This window comes from Rhinolophus sinicus, chromosome 13, assembly GCF_057876585.1.
Source record: "Rhinolophus sinicus isolate RSI-liver-muscle chromosome 13, RSI-T2T, whole genome shotgun sequence".
Classification (NCBI taxonomy): domain Eukaryota; kingdom Metazoa; phylum Chordata; class Mammalia; order Chiroptera; family Rhinolophidae; genus Rhinolophus; species Rhinolophus sinicus.
Window position 1 is genome coordinate 6,830,697 of NC_142513.1, and position 22,071 is coordinate 6,852,767.

The 22,071-nt window shown below is 43.0% G+C and overlaps 1 protein-coding gene across 7 annotated transcripts in view; it reads left to right on the forward strand.

Annotated features, from left to right (window-relative positions):
* The window catches only part of ZNF217 (zinc finger protein 217), a 41,717-nt gene extending 39,340 nt beyond the window's left edge, over nucleotides 1-2,377 (forward strand). For all 7 annotated transcript variants that reach the window (XM_074317171.2, XM_074317172.2, XM_019726065.3 and 4 more), the window contains one exon: nucleotides 166-2,377. The gene's annotated coding sequence lies outside the window, so the exon portion shown is untranslated. The remainder of the gene's footprint in view (nucleotides 1-165) is intronic.
* Nucleotides 2,378-22,071: the final 19,694 nt, after the last annotated feature.

Genomic DNA, 22,071 nt, shown 5'->3' on the forward strand with positions numbered 1-22,071 from the left:
GTAGTTGCAACATTATCTATTTACTTAGTCTCCTGATACTTTCATTGCAGAATGCAAGCTTACATATAACCCTTTCTAAATTTCTTTAGTTTTATTTATTATACTTCTTAAAATTAAACTACATCACTACATCTTAATCATTTTTTAAACCCTTTTCCTCCGTAGGTCTTGATGGATGTGTGTACTCTCCATGACATTGTTAAGTTCATCCTTTGAGAAAGCAAACGGTGAAAGCTACTGAAATAAGCTGTGATTGTACTGTGTATACAACATACAAGGAACACTACAGTTTTGTAAAGTTGTTCTGGTAACTTTTGTACCAAATAGCAATAAAAAACTAGAGTTGGAACAGTTGGGTTATACACAAATAGAGACTGCAAATCTCTATTTTGTCCCTGAATAATATTTTTTTTTAGAATTGACCAAATAAGAAATGGAGTCTTTTGCATACTTGAGCGCTGCTGAAAAGAAATCATTTGGGTTGGGGGGTGGGGTGGGGAGAAAGTATATACTGCTTGCACCTCAGGTAAAAATCTGTAAATATATAAGTTGTAAACCTGCTCGTTGAAATACCATGTGTACTCTTTTTCTCTAATGTAGCTCATCACTTTGAGCTGTTTCTGCTTTTTTGTGCTCTCATTTAAAACGTATGTTTTTTTAAAAAAAATTTGCAATGATTTGTATCATGTTAAATCGTCCACAGTCTCTTGTCTTAAAATCGTAATGGAAGTAGTAACCCTCTGTACTTGCTGCATATATTGGGGTCAGCCATTCGGAATTAGGTGCCCCTTTTGTTGGAAATCTCAGCATGTCAGCTGAGGAAGGGTCCAGAGCCATCATCCTGTGCTGCGGGAGGGGGGTCGTTCATGGGATTTTTAAGTGCATGTGTCTGCAGGGAAGCATTTCCTCAGTAGAGCAGCCAGCTAGCCAGTAAACATACCAAATTGTATGTGGAGTTACTTAAGTTAGTTTCCTATCAAATTAATCATTTTTGTTGGAAAATTCAATGTTTGGGCATTTGCCTAAATGAGTAGATTAAAAAAAATAAACTCTCAATGATACATGTGAGTTGCATATGTTGGAAGCAATTTTAAAGGAAAATGCAAGTTTTGGGGTCAATTTTTAGGTTGTATTTGGAGTCTTGGTGTGTCTGCATTTGAGTTAACCGTGGACATGTTCAAGTGACTTGCAGACACATTGGTTCTGAGTAAGGAACTGCTGGCTGAGCCTTCTGGGAATAGGGGAAGAGGTAATCTGTGTCTAGACCTCAGTTGTCTTCTCATTTGGGGCTGTTTTGAAGCATTTTCTCAGTACATATGCAATTTGGGTTTTAAAGAGAGGAGAGCCCCCAGTGGGTTTAGTGGGTGTTTTAAACTTTTGTTCCTTCAATTTGCTGTAATCGCTGAGTGTCTTCAACAGTCCCTGCGTTTAGTAACCACAAAATATTTTACTAAGAAAACTTGCAAAAATAAATTTGCACTGTTAATTTTTCTTGTCTTGCCCTTCTCCATTAGAGCAAGGGTGAAGTCCTAAAAGAATCCGAATATTTTTTTCCTGTTGTTCTGTTTTCATTATGCAACATGAAGCGTACTTGATAGACAGTCTTAACTCCCGCCTGGCAGGGAGAGCGAATCTGAGGGCCGTCTGCTGGCATTGCAATGAAGTGCTTTGTATCAGGAAAGTGTACACTATTAACCTGTTTTCCTGTTCACAAGCTGAGCCATATGTACATAACCTAGATTTTTGTTTTCATAGTTTTGCACTTTTATAGCGTATTTTTGAAGATTAACACATTCGCAAGATGATTGACTTGATCGTTGCCTAATGCAATGAGTGTTACAGAAAGCTTGCTCCTGACTATAAATGTAAATCTTAAAAGGGGATATGTGATAATAGAGGACTGAGATTTAAACCTGTATTTAAAAAAAAAAAAAAAAAATCAAAAAAAAAAATCACCAAATCTATTTGAAAACAAGTCAGTTCATGTTATGCTGAAATTTGGGGGGGAGGGGGCTTTCATAGTTTTACTTTCTTACCACATTTCTGAATGCATAAAAATACCAGTTTTTTTCCACAGCCCTTGTACTCTAAAAGACATTTTTTGTTTTTTGTTTTTTTTTTGTCCATCAGTATTAACTATTGGGATACTACTGGTTTTGTATGTTTTTTTTTTTTCTTTGAGAACAACAGTACATATAATAGAGGTACAATCTGTTGGATTTTTTGTTTATGTATTTATTTCATTCCAGTTTGATTTATTTTAATTGTTGATACTTATGTTGTCAAACAGTAGACATTACTTGTTTTATTTATGATATATTTCAGCTTAAAGTTATGTTATTATATGTGGATGTAAATATAGATTTGGTGTTTTGCATTCTTGGGTTTGGCTCTTTATTGTGTTCTTGGTTTCTGATTTTGTTTTAACTTTTCATAAATGTAATTTTAAACATACAGGACAGTAGAGAGATGAGTATAATGACCACCCTTAGTCTCGTCAGCAGCATTTTGCGTCCTTTTGCGACTCCCCCGAGTATTTTTAAAGCAAATCTCAGACATGGTTTAATTTCATCCCTGAAATACTTGAGTGTGTACCTCTGGCCGGTAAGGGCTTTTTGCGATCACACCTAGCTAAATGCACAGTGACTTCTCATAACCAGCCTCCATGTCGACATTTCCCAGTTGTCTCAAAAATGTCTTCTTACAGTTGGTAAGTTGCAATCAGGACCCAAACAAGATCCCCTTATGTTCAGATTTCTTAAGGTTTCTTAAGCCTGTTTTAATCTAACTCCCCTGCCCCCCACACACACTTTGAGACATTTTATTTATTGAAGAAACTGGGTCATTTGTCCTATAGAAGTTCTCACAGTCTTATTTGGGTTTCTTGAATATCTGTGGTTTCATCTAACCTGTTTCTGCAACCTCTGTATGTCCCTTAAACTGGTAAATTACATCTCGACGTTTAAAGTAGATTTGAGCTCAGTTACGGGAGGAGGTGGCTGTGAACTTCTTACGGCATCACCACTGGGCACGTACAATGTTTGGCTTGCTCACCTGTGATGATGTTAGGTTTCATTAGTGCGTTCAGATGTCACACGAACCAGCCACTGTCAAGTTCCCCATCAACCTCTCTCTTCTGGATTTTAGCAGCCAGTGCTAAACAGGAATGTTACGAAGGTGATTTTTTTTTTTTTTTATTAAATTTATTGGGGTGACAATTGTTAGTAAAATTACACAGATTTCAGGCGCACAACTCTGTATCACACCATCCATAAATCCCACTGTGTGCTCACCACCCAGAGTCAGCCCTCCCGCCACCACCATACATTCGATCCCCCCCACCCCCATCTTTTTTTTTTTTTTTTTTTAATTCTTCCTTCTGTATTTACTAGTTAGAATTCTATGAAGGACACCTCACTTGCTATTATTTAGTTATCCTGAAGTACAGCTTAAACAAAAAGGGATAAACCTTGATTTTCCTCGATGAACCAGCTTTGGGAGTAATGAGTTGGTGCCCAGCATCTTCCAGACACGACTGGTGAACGAACGTTTCCATTCTTTGGTATGAACTCATGGTACATGCGATGTGCTCTGAGCAATTGCGGGCATCAGTTTCCTGTCTGACCAATGGGGGCTCTAAGCTAACTCTGAAATGACATTCTGAAGGCTTCTGGGCTTTTTGCCGTGACGACATTTTCTCAGCTCATGTCGAGCATTTCTTGACCCAGACCTGGAGCATTTGCTTGTATTTCCCTGAAAAGACCCAGCTGGACAATCAGCTCTAATGTGTCTTTTGGAGCAAAAATTAATATAAGACCCGGTATTATATTTGTTATGTTTATTATATATTTATTATAGATTATTATATATATTACATTTTATTATATAAGACCCGGTCTTATAGTAAAATAAGACCGGATCTTAATTATTGCTCCAAAAGATAACATTAGAGCTGATTGTCCGGCTGGGTCTTACTTTTGGGGAAACACGGTCTCTCTCCAAGGATCCTGGGTTCCTGTTATGGGATATGGTGATTTGTGGGTAAGAGGTGATGGTTACAACTGGGTTCCTTCAGCTGGGCCTTTTTGATGAAGGGAACAAGGAAATACATTTACATATACAAAATATATATAAAATACCTGGATGAATTAGACTGTTTCGAATTCAGATTTAAAATGTTTTTACTTCTTTGATATTTCATATTTCTGAAAACCTGGGTTCCTGATGATATTCACATAGTAACTTACCTGCTTTGTCCTACTGTATGTAACAAATCATGTCAATATTATTTACAACATGATTACTAAGCGAAGCTTTCAAACAAAAATTTTTTGTATGTAGTTTTATTTGTTTACAGCAGTGGTTCTTAACTTGTGGTCCCAGAGTAGCGAAGCCATCACCACTGGGCAATGGTTAGAAATGCACGTTATCAGGTTCACCCCAGACTTGCTGAATCAGGAACTTTGGGGGTGAGGCCAGCGTTATCAAGTCTGGCTGTGTTTACTGGCCTCTGGAACACAGTCATGTATTATGGGGGAGTCTGCAGTTACTTATCTGGGTGGTATGGCGACCACTTCATATACTGTTAGATCCAGTGCTTTCCATCTTTAGACACTGCTGGGTTTTTTTTTTCCTTTTTAATATAATTTTGTTATGTAAGACATACTTTCACAGTCAAAACTATAAAGCCAGGTATATTCAGAGCCCTTTAGCTTTTCATCCCTTTCACCCTGTTCCCTCGTATAAAGTACCATTTTTAAGAATTAGTTTTTGATTTATATCCTTCCATTGTTTCTTTTTGAAAGGATAGGTATACATGCAGGTAATTCATGTCCCCTTCTATAAAAGGAGCATACAATACCTACTGCAGGCAGATTTTAGGGCTGTTTCATTTTCTTAAGAATGAAAGGACACTTTTTTTCTGAAAATCAAATGACTCAAAGGGAAAAAAATCTCATTTGGAGAGGTGAAAGTAGGTGACTGCTGCCTGATTTTCTTTATTCAGCACATAGTTATTGAACTCAGTGCTGAGTGCTTAGTGCTAGGTGCCAGGTGCCAGGTGCTGCCTCTCATGAGCCCTAGTTCCAGTTCCTGTCCTCATGGAGCTTACGTTCTCTGTGGGCTGCTGAAGATGGGCTGAGAACTGGCCCCCAGACCCAGCTGACACGTTGCAACAGGAGGAGGAAACCCACAGGAGACAATAATGGGGAGAGTCACAGGCTGGGTGGTCAGGCCCAGTTCTAAGCAGAGACCTAAAGGCTTCCTCTATCCCTCTTTATTATGGCAGCTGCAGGGGACTTGGTTTTCCTTCTGGAAACTTCTAGGCACCTTTCTCTTTCAGCAGTGGTCCCTTGGCTGTTTCAAAGCTTGTAACACTCAGATAATGCGCATTTGGGGTCTCATGTCACCTTCCTCCAAAGCCTTTCCAGCCCTCAGTATCTCTGCTTTTGGCATTAATTTTCTTCCTAGCACTCAGCACTACCTGCCATTATAGTGTGCATTTATTTGTCAGTCTCTTGAAGGTGAGCCCCCTGAGGGCAGAAATTTATTTTATCTATGTTATCTCCTGGGCTTAGTGCAGGGCTTGGCACTCTTACCATTTGTTGTTAGGATGGATGGATGAATATACGTGGTTTATAATGACAAGTGGTCTAGAATGATCTCAGAATAACTGCATTCCTTTGAGATTATTTACTAAATTAATCCATGGAAGCATTTCCATCTATCCATAGCAGTGAATGGAATGCACACTCAGCGCGTGTTAGTTTGTTATTCCTTACACATCACTATACCAAATGAAAGGAGTTTTACAGAAGGGACAATGCGTGGGTGTGGCAGGTATTTCAGAAGAATCAAAGGTAGCCAGTAAGACAGTTTTGCTCTGGAGTATTTGAATGGTTGGTATTTTTTTCTGGGTGTGTGTGGGTGGGGGTGAGAGGTGGAGATGGCTGGAGGGTAGAGTTTGATAATCAGATTATAGAAGATGAGAGACAGGTCCACCTCATTTTATTGCACTTCACCACTACTACGTGGTTGTTTTTTTTGGTTTTTTTTTTACAAATGGAAAGATGGTGGCAACCCTGCGTCGATAAGTCAATTGGTGACGTTTTTCCAACAGGCACAGATGATGGTTAGCATTTTTTAGCGATCAAGTATTTTTAAATTAAGGTAGTACAGTTTTTTTGGACATTCTATTGCACACCTCACAGACTACAGTATAGTGTAAACGTAACTTTTCTGTGCACTGGGAAACCCAAATATTTGTGTGACTTACTTTATTGTGACACTTTATTGTGGTGTGGAACCCACAATATCTCCGGGGTCTGCCTGTAGTGCCTAGAAATGGGTGTTACTCACATCCGAGAAGAGTAGACCTTCTCAAGTCACCTATATATATAGAAAAAGCTTTCCCTGGTTCATGCCAATCCAAGCACCATTCATCATAGGAAAGGTTAACATAATATGGCCATTCTTAAAACTTTTGGCTTCAGAATCCCTTTACACTCTTAAAAATTATCCACTTTGTTCATGTGGATTTTGCCTATTGACATCTACCATATTAGAATTTAAAACAGAATTAAAACATTAATTCACGAGGAACAACCATACACCCACTGCTTACTAATATAAATGACGTTTCATGGTAAATAAAATTTTCAAAGCAAAATCTTTTGATGAGAAGAGTGGTACTGTTTCCCCTTTTTGTAATTGTCACTAGTGTCGTAATAAAAGCGGATGGTCTCTGTCCTGCCTCAGTCTTTTGTGACATCACACATCGTGTGGCCTCTGGAAAACTCCACTCACGAGAGAATGAGAGTGTGACAGTCAACTAACTTCATAAGATTAGATTGTTTTCACCCAGTGGCCCCCGGGAGGGGTCTTGGGACCTTCAGCGGTCCCTGGAACACACACATAGAACTTGGTAATAGTATGAGGACGGAGGACTTCCCGGGGGACAGAGTTATTTGACTCCTATTTGCTCCATTAAAAAACCCACAAAAGGACCAATATTGTATGATTCCACTTAAATGAGGTACCTAGACCAGTCCAGTCCATAGAGACAGAGAGCAGAATGCAGGTTGCCAGGAGTCAGAGGGGGGGAGTTAGTGTTTCGTGGGGACAGTGTCAGTTTGGCAGGACGGAAAAGGTGCTGGAGATGGCTGGTGGTGATGGTGGCACAGCAATGAATGCCGAATGCCATCTGTGGACGCTTGAAAATGGTTACAATGGTAAATTTTATGTTATGTGTATTTTACCCCCGTACAACCCCCCCGAATTTAAAACTTACAAGCATAATATATATAAAAGTATTGTGATTTAAAAGGTTAAAAATAATTGCAAAAACCGCAATTACTTTGCACCAACCTAACATATATGTCTTTATAAAAAAGCAAGCCTCATGTAAGTCTGCAGTGTGGATGGTGAAATTTCACTCCTAAAGATAATTACCTTTACTAGTTCAGAATCTGTGTCTTCTGTTTTCTCTCTGCCCATGTTACTATTTATTTATGTGTTGTGATGACCAGAGAGGAGATTATTCTATAGCCTTTTGAAAACTGCTCTTCCCCCGCCCCCGACTTAAGCATCGAGCATTTACTATGTGCCAGAGACAGCATAGGGCATTATCGTAAGGTGGCAGATTTATTTTACAGAAGAGGAAACGAAGTCCCAGAGACGTTTTAACACTGAGGAGGATTAAATAAAGTGCGCCACAAGGCGGCGCTGTTGTAAACAAACCTCTTTTCCCAGTCAGTTTTGATAATCATCTATTTGGGACCAATTTTCAAAGATAGAGTATTTTTGCTATTTCCAATGCTGCAGGAAATCTGAGACTATTCATATGAATTTACTGAAATATTTAACATTTTTATAGTTCAACATTCCATGAGCTAGCCTTTATGTTCATGACATAGTTTAGTCTTTGCACTTACTGGTGATTCTAACAGTAAAGCAGAATGACACCACATCTATTTTGGTATTTCTTTCCAGTAATGCCCAAAACCCAGTTTAATTCTTTCTTTTAAAAAAAGAAACTCTGGTCGCTATTGTCTTCTCCACGTTGCCCTCCGATGTTGGCTTCTGAGAGTGAGCCAGGGGCAGGACGGACGGGCCTGTGCCTTCTGGCTCGCAGGAAAGGTGTAGGGCAGAAAGGTCCAGGTTCGAATCCATTATCCTGGAAGGGAGGGCTGAGTCCTTACAGGAAAGGAAATCGAGTCCTGGGGGAAGGGTATCTCGGGCTGCAGGTAGGGCAGATGCGTGGAGCCTGTCATCTCCTTCCCTCTTTCTTCCTCTTGTCCACCGCACCCTCTTCCTGCTGGTGGTGTCCGTCCACTTTGCTTCCTTCCACTCCCCCTCCCGCTCTGACTCCATCAAGACCTTAGTGTGGATCTTGGGACCCAAAGCAAACTAACCAGGTGAATGCTCAAACTCACCCAGTCACCCCCAAAGGGGGATTAAGACAACTTGATGACAGTGATCACGAGACTTCTTGCACTTCTGTTCAGATACGAGTTTAATGCAACAAATATCCCTTTTGTGCCACATGATATAAATAATTCTGACGTCAGATTTTTTTTTTTTAATTTAGAAATGCTGGTATACCAGAACAATAATACTGATGTGTCAGTCCCTTAAAACAGTGTAGGTGCAAATAAATGCCTACCAAGAACAGAACAGACAAGGGCATTGTGGGATTTCCTTCCAGTAGAATACTACACCGCAGTGAGAATGAATGAACGATCTGCCATTACACAGAGTAGCAAGGATGAACCTCATAGAAGGTGCCAGGCCATAAGGAGAATACTCTGTAGGATTCCACTTATGTAAAGGACAAAAACAGGCAAAAGTCACCTATGCTGTGAGAAGTCGGGGGGGGGGGGGAGGTGTGGTGGTGCTGGGGTGACCGCAGAGAGGTAGGTACAGGGGGCTTTCGGAGATGTTGGAAATGCTTCACTTCTAGATCTGGGTGCTGGTTCATTTTGTGAAAATTCATTGATGTCTATAGTATAGTTTGGGTACTTTTGTGTGTGTGTGTGTGTGTGTGTGTGTGTGTGTGTGTGTATATAGGACACTTCTATTTTAAAAATGGGGGGAAAAAAAAGCACCATAAGGCATTTGGGAATGCCGGAATATAAAAACCAGAGCAATATTGAGGTTTCCACTCACAATGTGCTTTTATGATCAGCATGATTTAATGTCATTTTCTAAATAGGTAAACTGAGGCTCAGCTTGGCACCGTGAGTCTGGATGGAGGTAGGGCTGGGCCGCGTGGGGCTCGGGTCCTGGGTGTGGCTGCCTGTAGAGCCTTGGGTGTCTCCGGCACAGTGGGCCCCTCTCTTGGATGTACGATTATTGTTACACCATCACAAAACGAGATGTCCTTTTGTGTGAAGTCGGCCAGGGGCCAACTGCCTCTTGCAAGACTGAGCTCCATGAGGCAGGCTCCATTCATTTGTTCATTCATTCATTCACTCACTCATTATTTGAGGGTCCATCACGTGAAAAGAGAAACACCTTTGGCCTTATGTAGCAATAAATAAGTACATAGGATGGCAGAGCTCATGGTAGAACTATGCAAAAAATAAACTGGTAAGAAAAAACCAGGAGCTCGGGGTTGGGGTGGGGTGGGGGTGCAATTTCAAATATGATGTTCAGAAAAATCCTCACCGGAAAAATGACATTTGGACAAAGACTGGAAGGAGGTGAGATAGTGAACCATGTGGTGATTTAGACAGAAACATTCCAGACAAAGGAAATCGCAGTTTCAAAGGCCCTGGATTACTTAATGGTGAGGAGACACAGATGGCTTGTGGTTCAGGTGGGTGAGGAGCGGAGAGGAGATGGGGCCTTGCTGGGCCATTGGAAGGATCTTGGCTTTTGCTCTGAGTGTGGTGGCGAGCCACTGGGGGCTCTGAGCACAGGATTAATATGATTGCCCGTAGTCCCAGTTGTATCCCCAGCTCCCAGTATGGTGTCTGACCATTGTCACTGAATTGCTGATGTTACTGCCTCCAAATGGGGTTGAACATACATGCAACAGAGACACTGACAGGGCTGCTCAACCCACCATGTGGAACTTGATTTCCACTTCGGGAAGATGCCACCTGTTGGTGCATCTGACTCCCATGAGGAAGGCCCGGAGGGCTTCCTGGAAGAAGTGTCATCTAATCTGAGACTTGCTAGGAGCCAGGAGAGCTTGCAGCTGGGAGGATGAAAGCAGCACAAGGGCTCATCAGCAGGTGGGGACCATTTGAGTAGAGTTTCCTGCCAGGGAGGGATCTGAAGAGGCTGTAGAGGTGCTGGTAGCTGGTAAGGGAGTTCACATCATATTGTCGCCAGTAGAAACAATGCAGGGTGCAAAGTGGCAGCACGATGAGATCCATGGTTTTATCGATCAGAAGCAGAAAGGCAATGTCAGATATCAATGGCAAGACTTGAACTTTTGGTTGAACTTGTATTGTCTCCCTCATTATTACTGGTTCGACTTTGAAGGTGAGCAGGCAAGTGTAGCGAAATGGAAAATGGAATCCTCTAATGACTCTTTTTATTGCTTTTTGCTGATCCTTAATATAAAACAAATAATCACAAATCACAGCCAGCTCGATGGCCTCCTTTCATCCACAGCACAAGCGACGCCTGGAGTTGACAAACTTAAAGATTTTCAAAAGCGGCATCAGCCTGACTGGACCCCAGCTGACACAGGGAGGTCTTATTGCACATAAATTTGAATGAGGCAAATCTAAAATTGTGGCTTAGCGACATGTTGAGTTCCATTGTATGCACCAAATTTGCAGTGGTGAGAATCCCACGAAGTAAATTCCCGGAGAACTTTATTTCAGGTGAACTGAAGATTGTAAACATCACTGCCACATGGGGGCGCCCGTCATCAGGTAAAGAGAAATTTGGGCAATCCTTTGTTGAGAATTGGCTTGAATGACGTGGCTTCGAATGATGTTGGGGCTTTGGGTTTTCTTCCCTGGAAAGACACACAGATGCTTGTAGTTCCAAGCTGGATATGCCTTTGAAACCAAAGGCCATTTGGCAAAAGAAACCACTTAAAAATTCAAATGAAAGATTGTAGCTAATCCCTTAATTGAGTAGTGATCGCGTTCCTTTATGGCACAGCTCTTTCCGGACCATTGAAATTGTTATTTAAACAAACGTGAAGAAAATGAGATTTGCAGCTGGTTAAAACAATCAAATAGTATTTATAATGAAAAACGAGGGTCTTGCACTGGCTCTCCCCATCCCATCCCTGCTCTTAAGATGCAAGGCTCCCATCTGGCCAAACTTCTACTGGTACCTCCAGGCACACTGTTAACGCTTTCTTCTCACAGCCTCTTCATGTCTCTGGCCGGGACTTTCAGCGGACACATCGTAGGGTTGCCCCTTGCAGGCACTGTTGGCATTGTGGGTGGGACATTTTGTTGCGTGGGACTGTCCGCCACTGAAAGATGGACTGTGAGTATTCCTGTCCCCACCCCCACCCAAAGTGGAGGAACTGCCCGTGACGTGAGGAAAGTGTGTCTGAACGTCCTTTTGGGTGGGTGGTGCCTCCCTTCAGTTGAGAGCCTCTGCCTGTTGCTTACACTTGTGTAACTCTAGTAGTGCCATCTCGCCTCCGTTTCCTCCACACTTAGTGTGTCTTGCCCCCACACTGTGAACTGTGCTGCTATGGACACACGTGTACAGGTTTTAGTTTGAGTCTGTTTTCAGTTTTTTTGGGTGTATACCCAGGAGTGGAATTATTGGGTGAGATGAGTGATAAAAAAAAATCACACATTTTTTTTCTCTTATTTTAAAATATGGGAACTCATTTTTAGTGTCATACTTTTCCCCAGACTTTTAGTCTAAATGTTAGCAATTGCCCTTTTTTACTATTGAATCTCTAAGGCCTGGAACAGTAACTGATAAACAGGAGACGCTAAATAAATATATTATGGTAAATGAATGAATGATATCGTTGCAACCCTTAATGACAAAAAAACAAAACACCAAAAAAGAAGAGTGAAAATGTTCTCCCCAGGCTGAGTGGTGCCCTTTCGTTGGCGACTTTTATTGTGCTTGTCAATGATTTTGTACCTTATTTGTTACAACAGCTGAAAATTTGTTATATTTAATATGGGCATGTCATTGAGTCTCTACAAAAACTGAATTATAGTGAATGTTTAATGAACTTTTATTTACACCAACAAACATAGGCCGTGTTGTGTTTTTAATTTTTCTGTCTGAATCTCACATCTAGTGTGGGTTCCAATTGGGTGATTTTCTCTCTCCGGAGAACTCTGGAACACTCAGAACCCAGACACTGGTAGAGAGGGCACTTTCACTTTATTTTAAAAAGCCCATCAGAGCGACTTCCTTAAATGGTGGTGGACCGGAGCGAAGGTTTTTCCTCCCAGGCCATGGTAATGCAGCCTCTATCCACAGGGGGGCAGTATTAGCTAAGAGTAGCAATTGTTGGAACAAAGGCGCTGTCACCCACAGAGAAGGTGGCTACTAGATTTCTAGGGCAACTTTAGGAAATTAATCAGCAACTGTAGAACTCGGGGTAAACAAGTATAAAACAGACCAGGCATCCGCTCAGAAAATCACAGCGAGGATTCTCACCTAAGTAACGGGCGGGAAAGGGCCTGTTTACCGGACAATTGCACGCAGAGCTGCCCCGACGCGACCAAGGGGTTTACTCCCCTTGAGTGCTTATATTGTCACAGACAGATGATGACGCCAGCGAAAGGGCACCACTCAGCCCGGGGAGAACGTTCGCACTCTCCTTTTTCGGAGAGGGCAGGCCGATTTCACAGGCTTATTACAAAAGCAGATGAAAGCCAAACGTCCAGGACGACCTTTCATTGTGGTGGGGGGACAGCGGCGCTCAGAATTTTTGGAATTCATTAACCAATACCGTTGAAAAACCTGGTGTCATCGTAGGGAGGGATACCAAGTTTTGATCTTGTCAGTTAAGGGTATTAAAAAACACACCACAGTTGGCATTTAGTGTCACCATCATTTCATAAAAGCCAGGGCAAGACCGTCGCAAAAATATATTGAAGAATAAAGAGCAGTCCTTTCAATTGACCAAAACCAAAAAACAAACAACCGCCCCCTCAAAAACAAAAAGCACAAAAAGCAACCCTCTCTCATGGAAAGCAAATCACTGAAAACTTCATTAAGACTTGCTCGAAGACCCCCGCTGGGAGGCATCATTCTAAAGGTAATTCCTTCGGTTTGAGAGAAACTTAAGGACATCAAGATAACAAAGGACCAGAAAGTCCTCTGAATTCCCCAAACACGTGGCCCATTTCCACCAGGCCAGAGAAGAGTTCCTCTTTACTGAGCACATGCAATGGGCCGTGTACTTTCCAAGCGATGTCTCATTTAATTCTCACAGCTCCCCTTTGAAATAGGCGCTTTTTATCATTCCCATTTTACAGGGAAGGAAGCCAGACCTTGCAAAGTTTATGTAAACTGCACACAGCTACTAGTGAGGGTGCTGAGATACGAATCCAGGCTGGGGCAAGAGCAAAGCCCATCTAACCACTGGGCATCGTGCCTTCCTGTTCTCTGGTTGCTCTAGGATGAAAAAAAAAAAAGCAGTGGGTTTCTTGATAAATTAAGAAACAACCACCTCAGTTGACCACCAGAAAAGAAAATCACCCATAATCTCCCAGTTTTGAGGTAGCTAATGTGTGAGTGCGGTTCTTTTCATTACTAAAGAAAAGGCGTTTTTTTTTCTTTTTTTGAAGTTGACTTTTATAAGCAAAAGTGCATGCTCCTTGGCTTACTTAACAGTATAAGATATGCTTTCATTTCCCCTAGTTATTAACATTCTTTGCAGCCATAATTTTGAAGGTCGTAACGTCTTCCACTGATGAATGACGTGTATTTTGACACTACCACCCTATGCTCAGTTTCTGAGTCCGTTCTGGCTCCTGCCGTATAACAGGATACCACCGACTGGATGCCTTACAAACAACAGAAATCTATTCTCAGAGTTTTGGAGGCTGGAAGTTCAGGATCAAGGTGCAGCTGGGGCCTGTCCTGGGTTGCAGACTTCTTGCTGTGCGGTAGGAAGGGGAGGGGAATGCTGTGGGGTCTTTTTTAGAAGGCATGCTCCCATTCGTGACCTAATCACCCTGCAAAGGCACCACCTCCTAATACCCTTCCATTGGGCATTAAGATTGCAACACACGAATTGTAGCATACGAATTGTATGGGGACACAAACATACAGACCACAGCACTTACTTTATTTATTTTTTAATTTTTTAAAGATTTTTTTTTTATTGGGGAAGGGGAATAGGACTTTATTGGGGAACATTGTGTATTTCCAGGACTTTTTATTGGGGAACAGTTGTATGTTTTTCCCAGGACTCATCAGCTCCATCCAAGTCAAGTTGTTGTCCTTTCAATCTTAGCTGTGGAGGGCACAGCTCAGCTCCACTTGCCTTTGTTAGTTGTGGGGGACGCAGCCCACCATCCTGTGTGGGAGTCGAACAAGCAACCTTGTGGTTGAGAGCCCGCGCTCTAACCAACTGAGCCAGCCACCCTTCGGCCCCAGCACTTACTTTAAATTGCATCCAAATAACTATTCATTGTTTATTAAAAAATACTGTGCTGGACATTTTTGTGCTTTTAGCTCTTTTTCGCATTTCAGATTTTCTCCTGGTTAGACTTTTTCAGAAGTGGAATTACTGGGACAAAGGCTACACTGTCTTAGAATTTCTCAGACAGGGTGCACAAGGAACACACATTGTATCAGAGGCCAAGTAGAAATAGCACTAGTTGCTGATTACACCGTAGGCAGTTAGTACCAATTGTTTTAAGATAGTTCCCCGGGACTGGATTTGTTCAAATCCAGTCAAAAGATCACTTTTTCACAGTTTCCACTTTAAAAAAAAAAGGCTGCTCACGTTTGTCACGTTCACCTAGACTCTTGAGCAGTGATTCTGAAATGGGGGTGATTTTGCCTCCCAGGAGCCATCAGGTACTATCTGGAGACTTCAGGTTGTCACAACTGAGGGGGAGGTCCCCATATTATAGGTGGAGGCCAGGGAGGCTACTTAACATCCTGCAGTGTCCAGGACGGCCCCGCAGCAAGGGAGTATCTGGCCCAAAATGTGAGGACTGCCAAGGTGGATAAACCCTGCGCTACAATCTAGAGTCGTAATTCCAAAACAGTGTTCCTGGGCACTTTATTATTCCAGAATACGTTATTAGCCATGATTCTTAACTCAAGAGTTCTTAACTCTGCTGAAGAAGAAATGTGTAAATCCCTGGAAAATGTTAACCTTGGTCCCTAGCACAGGTCACCCTAGAATGAGATCCGTTATTCTTGCGATTAACAAGGCAGGTAGGAACCACTGGACGATAGTCACGTGACTCGTGGATTTACTGAGAACGTTAGCCCAGCAAGGGCTCAGAGGGGTTCTCTAGTACAGAAACTCGTTAAACCTAGAGTTGATGCAAATTTATTTGACAGTGGAGCTCCCCCCACCCTTTATCTTTATTTTTGAGAGACATCTGTTATCATCTCAAGGAAGGACTCTTTCTCAAGGAACGCTGGAAAACGTTTTAGTGCAGGGTTTGGCACATTATGGCCCAGGAACCAGGTCCCACCTGCTGCTCATTTTAGTAGGGCCAGCAAGATAAGAATGGTTTTTACATTTCTAAATGGTAAAAAAAAAAAAAAAAATCAAAAGGAGAGTAATATCCCATGACACATGAAAATGATATGATCAAATCTCAGTGTCCATAAGTAAAGTTTTATGAGTGCACAGAAGTCTCACTTGCTTACAGTTTGTCTGCGGCTGCTTTTGTGTTGCAGAGTTGAGTGGTGGCCACGAGGATCGTGTAACCCACGAAGCCTAATATACTCACTATCTGGCCCTTCGCAGAAACGTTCACTGACCCCTGATCTAGCATCTGCCCTTTAGATGCCTATGTGTTCCCAAGAAAATATAATTCTCCCAGAAACTTTTTGACTGTTACAGTAACAAAGCATAGTTTCAGTTAAATAGTCATTTCCATATAAGATTTCCAAATTTCTGTTTTGAGTCCTTGGTGAAATGAGGCAGAACATAAATTTTAAAATGTCATAATAAAAGGCCATGTGATTTAATCTAATATACATAGAAATATCATCTATGAATTTTCTTATGTGAAAAGAGAAACGATCTCTTTCTGGTTAGTCATTTCTGGAGCCCAAGTCTACTCAGAAACATCTTTTAAAAATTATGTTTTTTTGGGGAATAAAATCTGAATGTAGAGAGAAGAGGGATGGCTTATTTCTTAAGGTCCCAGCATTCCAAGACAAAGCTTGCCTTAGTCTGTTCAGTCTGCTGTCACAAATACACCATAGATTGGGTGGCTCGAACCATACATTTGTTTCTCACAGTTCTGGAGGATGGAAGTCCAGGGTCAAGGTGACACCAGGTCTGGTGTCTGGTGAACGCCCTGTTCCTGTTTTACAGATGGCTGTTTTGTCATTTCATCCTCATGTGGCAGACAGCAGAGAGAGGAAGCAAGCCCTCATGTCTCTTCTTAAAAGGGCACGCATCATGAGGGCCCCGGTCTCGGGACCTACTCGCCTCCCTCCAAAAATCCTATTGGGATTAGGGTTTCAACACATGAGTTGGGGGGAGGGGGGCACAGTCCTTAACAGGGATCACTGCGGTAGTCTTCTAGTTTTTTTCTTTAATGAGTTTACTTTTTCCATAACGTAGATCACTCTGAATATACAATTTTGAGTCTTCCCTCTTCGTTTCCCTCTCTTTCACATCAGAAGCATTTTCATAATGAACGTGTAATGAGCTCTCCCAGTGGGCTGAGCAAGGCTCAGAACATCCAATGGAAGGGGGAAAGGGGGGAAGAGAGTGAAGAGAGGAGAAGAGACAGGTAAGAAGGCACCTGAGAGTACAGGGCGGGGAGGAAATGCCCAGGGGGCTGACTTGTGGCCTTTTGGTTTTCTCTTCAGCTTCCTTTACTATTTTTTTCCCAGCTTTCTTGAGATATAGGTGACGTGTGACATTGTGTAAGTTTAAGGTGTACAATGTGTTGATCTGATACACTTCTGTGTTGCAAAACGGTTACCATCACAGCCTTAGCTAACACCGCCATCCTGTCACATAGTTACCATTTCTTTGTTGTGGCGCTGCAAACACTTAAGATCTAGTCTCTTACAACTTTCAAGTATCTAATACAGGATTATTAGTTATAATCACCAGGTACGTACATTAGGTCTCCAGAACTTATTTGTCTTCGAGGAGCCTGAGGTATTTTTTTTTTTTTTTAAATGATCTTTACTCTTTATTTTTTATTTTTACTTTTTAAAAGATTTTATTGGGGAAGGAGAACAGGACTTTATTGGGGAACAGTGTGTACTTCTAGGACTTTTCCAAGTCAAGTTGCTGTCCTTTCAATCTTAGCTGTGGAGGGCGTAGCTCAGCTCCAGGTCTAGTTGCAGTTGTTAGTTGCAGGGGGCACAGCCCACCATCCCTTGTGGGAGTCGAACTGGCAACCTAGTGGTTGAGAGGATGCGCTCCAAATAACTGAGCCATCTGGCCACCCGGGAGCTGAGCTGTAGCTCATTAACTTCATTCTAGTTGAGGAGGGCACAGCTCACTGGTCCATGTGGGAATCGAACTGGCAGCCCTGTTGCCCAGAGCTCGCGCTCTAACCAACTGAGCCATCCATCCGCCTGAGCCTGAGGTCTTGACCTCGACTCTCTCTGTTCCTCCATGAGACCCGCTGTATATTAGGTTGGTGCAAAAGTAATTGCGGTTTTTGCAATTATTTTTAACCCTTTAAGCTGCAATTACTTTTGCATCAACCTAATAATTTGCAATTCCCTTGACTACCGGTTCACCCTCCACCCTACCTCTAGACTGGAAACTGTAGGAGGGGTAGCAGTCAATGTCCAGGGTTCTAGGTGCTGGGCACATGCTGTGCGTCCATCTTTATTGAAAGAACACATAAATATCTCTAGGCTTCCCTTTCTCACTGATGCTTAAATTATAGCGGCTCCTAGCCCATAATTGGGGAGTGTGGGGCCTCTCTGCCTCCCACAAGCCTCCTGGGGAGTCCTGGGGTACTCCTCACGTGAGCACTGGAACAAAGCTGACATGTCCTTCTCATTGTAGCATCTGACCCCTGCCTTGTTGCAACAGACGGCTGTTAAGAGGCAGGTTCTGCCTCTGAAAAATTCCAGTGGCTGCCCATTGATACAGATTCCCCACAGAAGAGTCAAGAAGGCTTCTCTCTCCAGCTCATTGCCACATGTTGTCTCTGAACCCTTGACCCTGGCTGGATTTGAAATTTTGGTTTTTTTTTTCATCATAGCTTTTTGGGCATTAATTTTGATTTTTAAAAGACATGGCATTAAAATACTTACCTTGATTACTCAGTTTTGGGGCGAGTCCTTAAATGTGCCCAAAGTGGGTACCTCACTTCTTTCTTTCCAGTCTCAGCTCGGCCCAGGCCACACTGCTTCTACTTAGCGTCTCCCAGATGTTTCTCATCAATCAGCCCCTTTGGTTTGTTTCGCCTCCTTCAAACTGGTTCCGAGGGTGAGAGCCATGACACCCTCCTAAGCTGCCCCCTTCCTTCCCTCTCACTTCCTGGGGGTGCTCTTCCAGGCAAGGCAAACACATTAAACACACACCCACGTGCAAAGTTCACACATGTGCACGTACACGCCCACACACCCGCATGCACACACACACCCCCACTAACAAAATGCCACAGCCTCCTCCCTCACCCAAACCAAAGGCCCCCAGGCCCATCCACATGTGCAAAGTGACTTCTCCAGAGGCCACTGGACTACGAGTTAGCAAGCAGCTGAGCTCTGAATCAATTTGGGCTTGCCAAGCTCCTCCTGCTAAAAGGGGAGCATTTAAAAAAAATAATTTTTATTGGGGAATATTGGGGAACACTGTGTTTCTCCAGGGGCCATCAGCTCCAAGTCAAGTTGTTGTCCTTCAATCTAGTTGTGGAGGGCGCAGCTCCGCTCCAAGTCCACTCGCCATTTTTAATCTTAGTTTCAGGGGGCGCAGCCCCACCATCCCATGTGGGAATCGAACCGGCAACCCTGTTGTTCAGAGCTTGTGCTCTAACCAACTAAGCCATCCGGCCGCCCAGACTCTTCTTTTTTAAAGAGAAGACAGTTCAACTTGGAAACATCACTACACTACAGAGAAAACGAATCTTTCAAGGACAGCTAACATCTCTACCAAGACACCCATTCACACAGAGGGTTGAACACTTTATAACAACTGAAGGTATCCCCCAAATTTGTTAGCAGAAATCAAAACTCCCAGCTAAATAAAAGAATGACTTGGATAGCATTTTAGGCATCTAATAGTATTGAGTTTCACGCATCTTTGTGTCCCTAGGCCTACATTGAGGCTGTTAGGTCCTCGATTTTGGGTTGTTGAAAGAACAAAGAAGAAATGGAAGAGAGATTACGGAAGTAAGTGATAAGTAGGTTCCTGGCTCTGTCTACCTGACTGTAGTCAAAATCTCACTGTAGTGTGTGTAGTGGCAATGGAAGCTGGGTTCAGATTCCAACACTGCCCCTTCCTGGCTGTGTTGCCTTGATTGTGTTACTTAACCTCTCTGAGCCTCAGTCTCCTCATCTGTGAGATGGGGATATTGATAATACCAATCTCATATTATTAAGAGGATTTCATGAGTTAATTAATTCCAGTTGTGAGAAGCCTGGCACATAGTAAATTCTCAACAAAGGCAACCAGTGAATACTTAAAATTTATTGTAATTCACCAAGGTGGAAAAGCATTAGGGGTCGTCTCTTGCTTCTCCAGATGGTTCTCCGAGTTTTTAATCAGGTATCTGTCCTCTCTGAATTAATTATATCCTTTCTGGGAGTTTCTGGAAACATGTATTGCTTTTCCCAGCTCCCATTTCCTCTGTTCATTTCCTGCTATTTCCTGTCAGCTTCTACCCTTGATGGAGGAGCATCAGGAATTTGCAGACATGTTTTAAACCGACTCAGTGCCCGTCTGTGTGTCACTGTCCTGATCTTAGTCCCACAGCTGGTCATCTCCTCGTCTGCCTCCCTCTAATGGGGACTCTTAGTCTGGGCACCTAGACGTCAGCAGGTTCATGAACTTGTGCAGGGGAGCGCCACGCAGTGGCCGAAGCACCTGTGTGGCTTTGCCACCCATAGAAGCCATGGATATTTCTCTATCTGTCACAGTAGTCCTGGGTGTCTGGAAATAGTCTCTCATCGTAGCTTTGGAATTATGTTAGCTATTCAGCTCTGCTCCGGATTTCCTTACTTAATGCATCCATAAAGAAGCACATGTGTTACAGTATCTCAAATTTGTTTTTATAATTTACATTTTAATAACTTTATTTAAAAATAATTGATTTTGGGCTGGCCCGGTGGCTCAGGAGGTTAGAGCTCCATGCTCCTAACTCTGAAGGCTGCTGGTTCAATTCCCACATGGGCCAGTGGGCTCTTAACCACAAGGTTGCCAGTTCAACTCCTCGAGTCCCACAAGGGATGGTGGGCTCTGCCCCCTGCAACTAAGATTGAACACGGCACCTTGAGCTGAGCTGCTGCTGAGCTCCCGGATGGCTCAGTTGGTTGGAGCGCGTCCTCTCGACCACAAGGTTGTCGGTTCGACTCCCGCAAGGGATGGTGGGCTATGCCCCCTGTAACTAGAAAATGGCAACTGGACCTGGAACTGAGCTGCGCCCTCCACAACTAAGACTGAAAGGACAACATACTTGAAGCTGAACGGCACCCTCCACAACTAAGATTGAAAGGACAACAACTTGACTTGGAAAAAAGAAAAAAAAAGGCCTGCAAGTACACACTGTTCCCCAATAAAGTCCTGTACCCCTTCCCCAATAAAAAATCTTTAAAAAAACCTGATTTTGCTTGTCAGCCTGTGGATTTCATTTTATGTGGCTTTAAACATTCTTCTAGCAGGGTTTTGCGGGCTTCACCAGACTGCCCCGCAGGAGTCTCTGGCACAAAAAAGTTCAAGAACCCCTGCTTTGGACCAGCTCCCATCATTTGGAAATGGCCAGCCTGAAAGTGAAACCAGAAGAGGAAGCTCACGTTTTCTTCTCATTTCTATCATCTTGAAGCATCAAGCAGGGTCATCCCATATTTATCAATATCTCAGTGACAATAAGGAAGCTGGAAGCCAAGAGGCCTGGGGTCCAGCCCCAGGTCCACTGCAACCTGTTGTGTGACTTTGGGGGGCCCACACAACCTATCTGAGTATAAAGGGGTTGGACTAGAGCAGAGGTAGCAAACTCCAATGCCTTCGGGGCACGTGGACCACAGTGGCGCAGGTGTGTGAGTGGATATATGCACCTGTAATTGGGGAGGGGACCTGGAGACCTCAGCCTATTGAAAAGGAGCAGTGCCCACTTAGCTATAGCTGATGGGTGCCAGGTGGGAAAGCAAGTCCAACGGTACTGAGGCTTCAGGTTTTTATTTTTGTTTTTGTTATAAAGAAGCCAGAAACCTGAATTTTTATGTGAAATCTCCCCTCATAAAAAAATATTGCTTCAAAATTTAAAAGACACAGATAATAGGACAGATGAGACACCTTTGCAAGCTTCCAATTTTTGTGTTCTGGTCTATGCACCTCAGATAATAATGATGATGATAATGGTGATGATGACGATAGACATGCTTATAGAGCACTCACTGTGTGCCAGGCCTACGTTAATTCACTCAATTACAACAATCCTCTGGCGTAAGTACGACTATTATCCCTATTTTTCAGATGCGGAAACTGCACAGAGAGGTTAAGTAAGCTACCCAAAATTGCACAGCTGGAAGTGCCCAAGTGGGGATTTGAACCTAAGTTACCTGCCCTCAAATGCAGACCTGAAAGATTCCTGCCTCCCTGGGCTGCTGCAGGTGTCTCTGTGGCTGTGTACATCACTGTCCTTGGGGAATGGTGCCCCCTGAAGGTGGGCGATGAGGTAGCCCTGTAACCATGGCCCTTGCATGGTGATTCTGGAGGTCCTTTGCAGATGGAAACAAAGGCAGCTTCACTGTTTTCCTGGGTCAGCTGAGGATCAGATT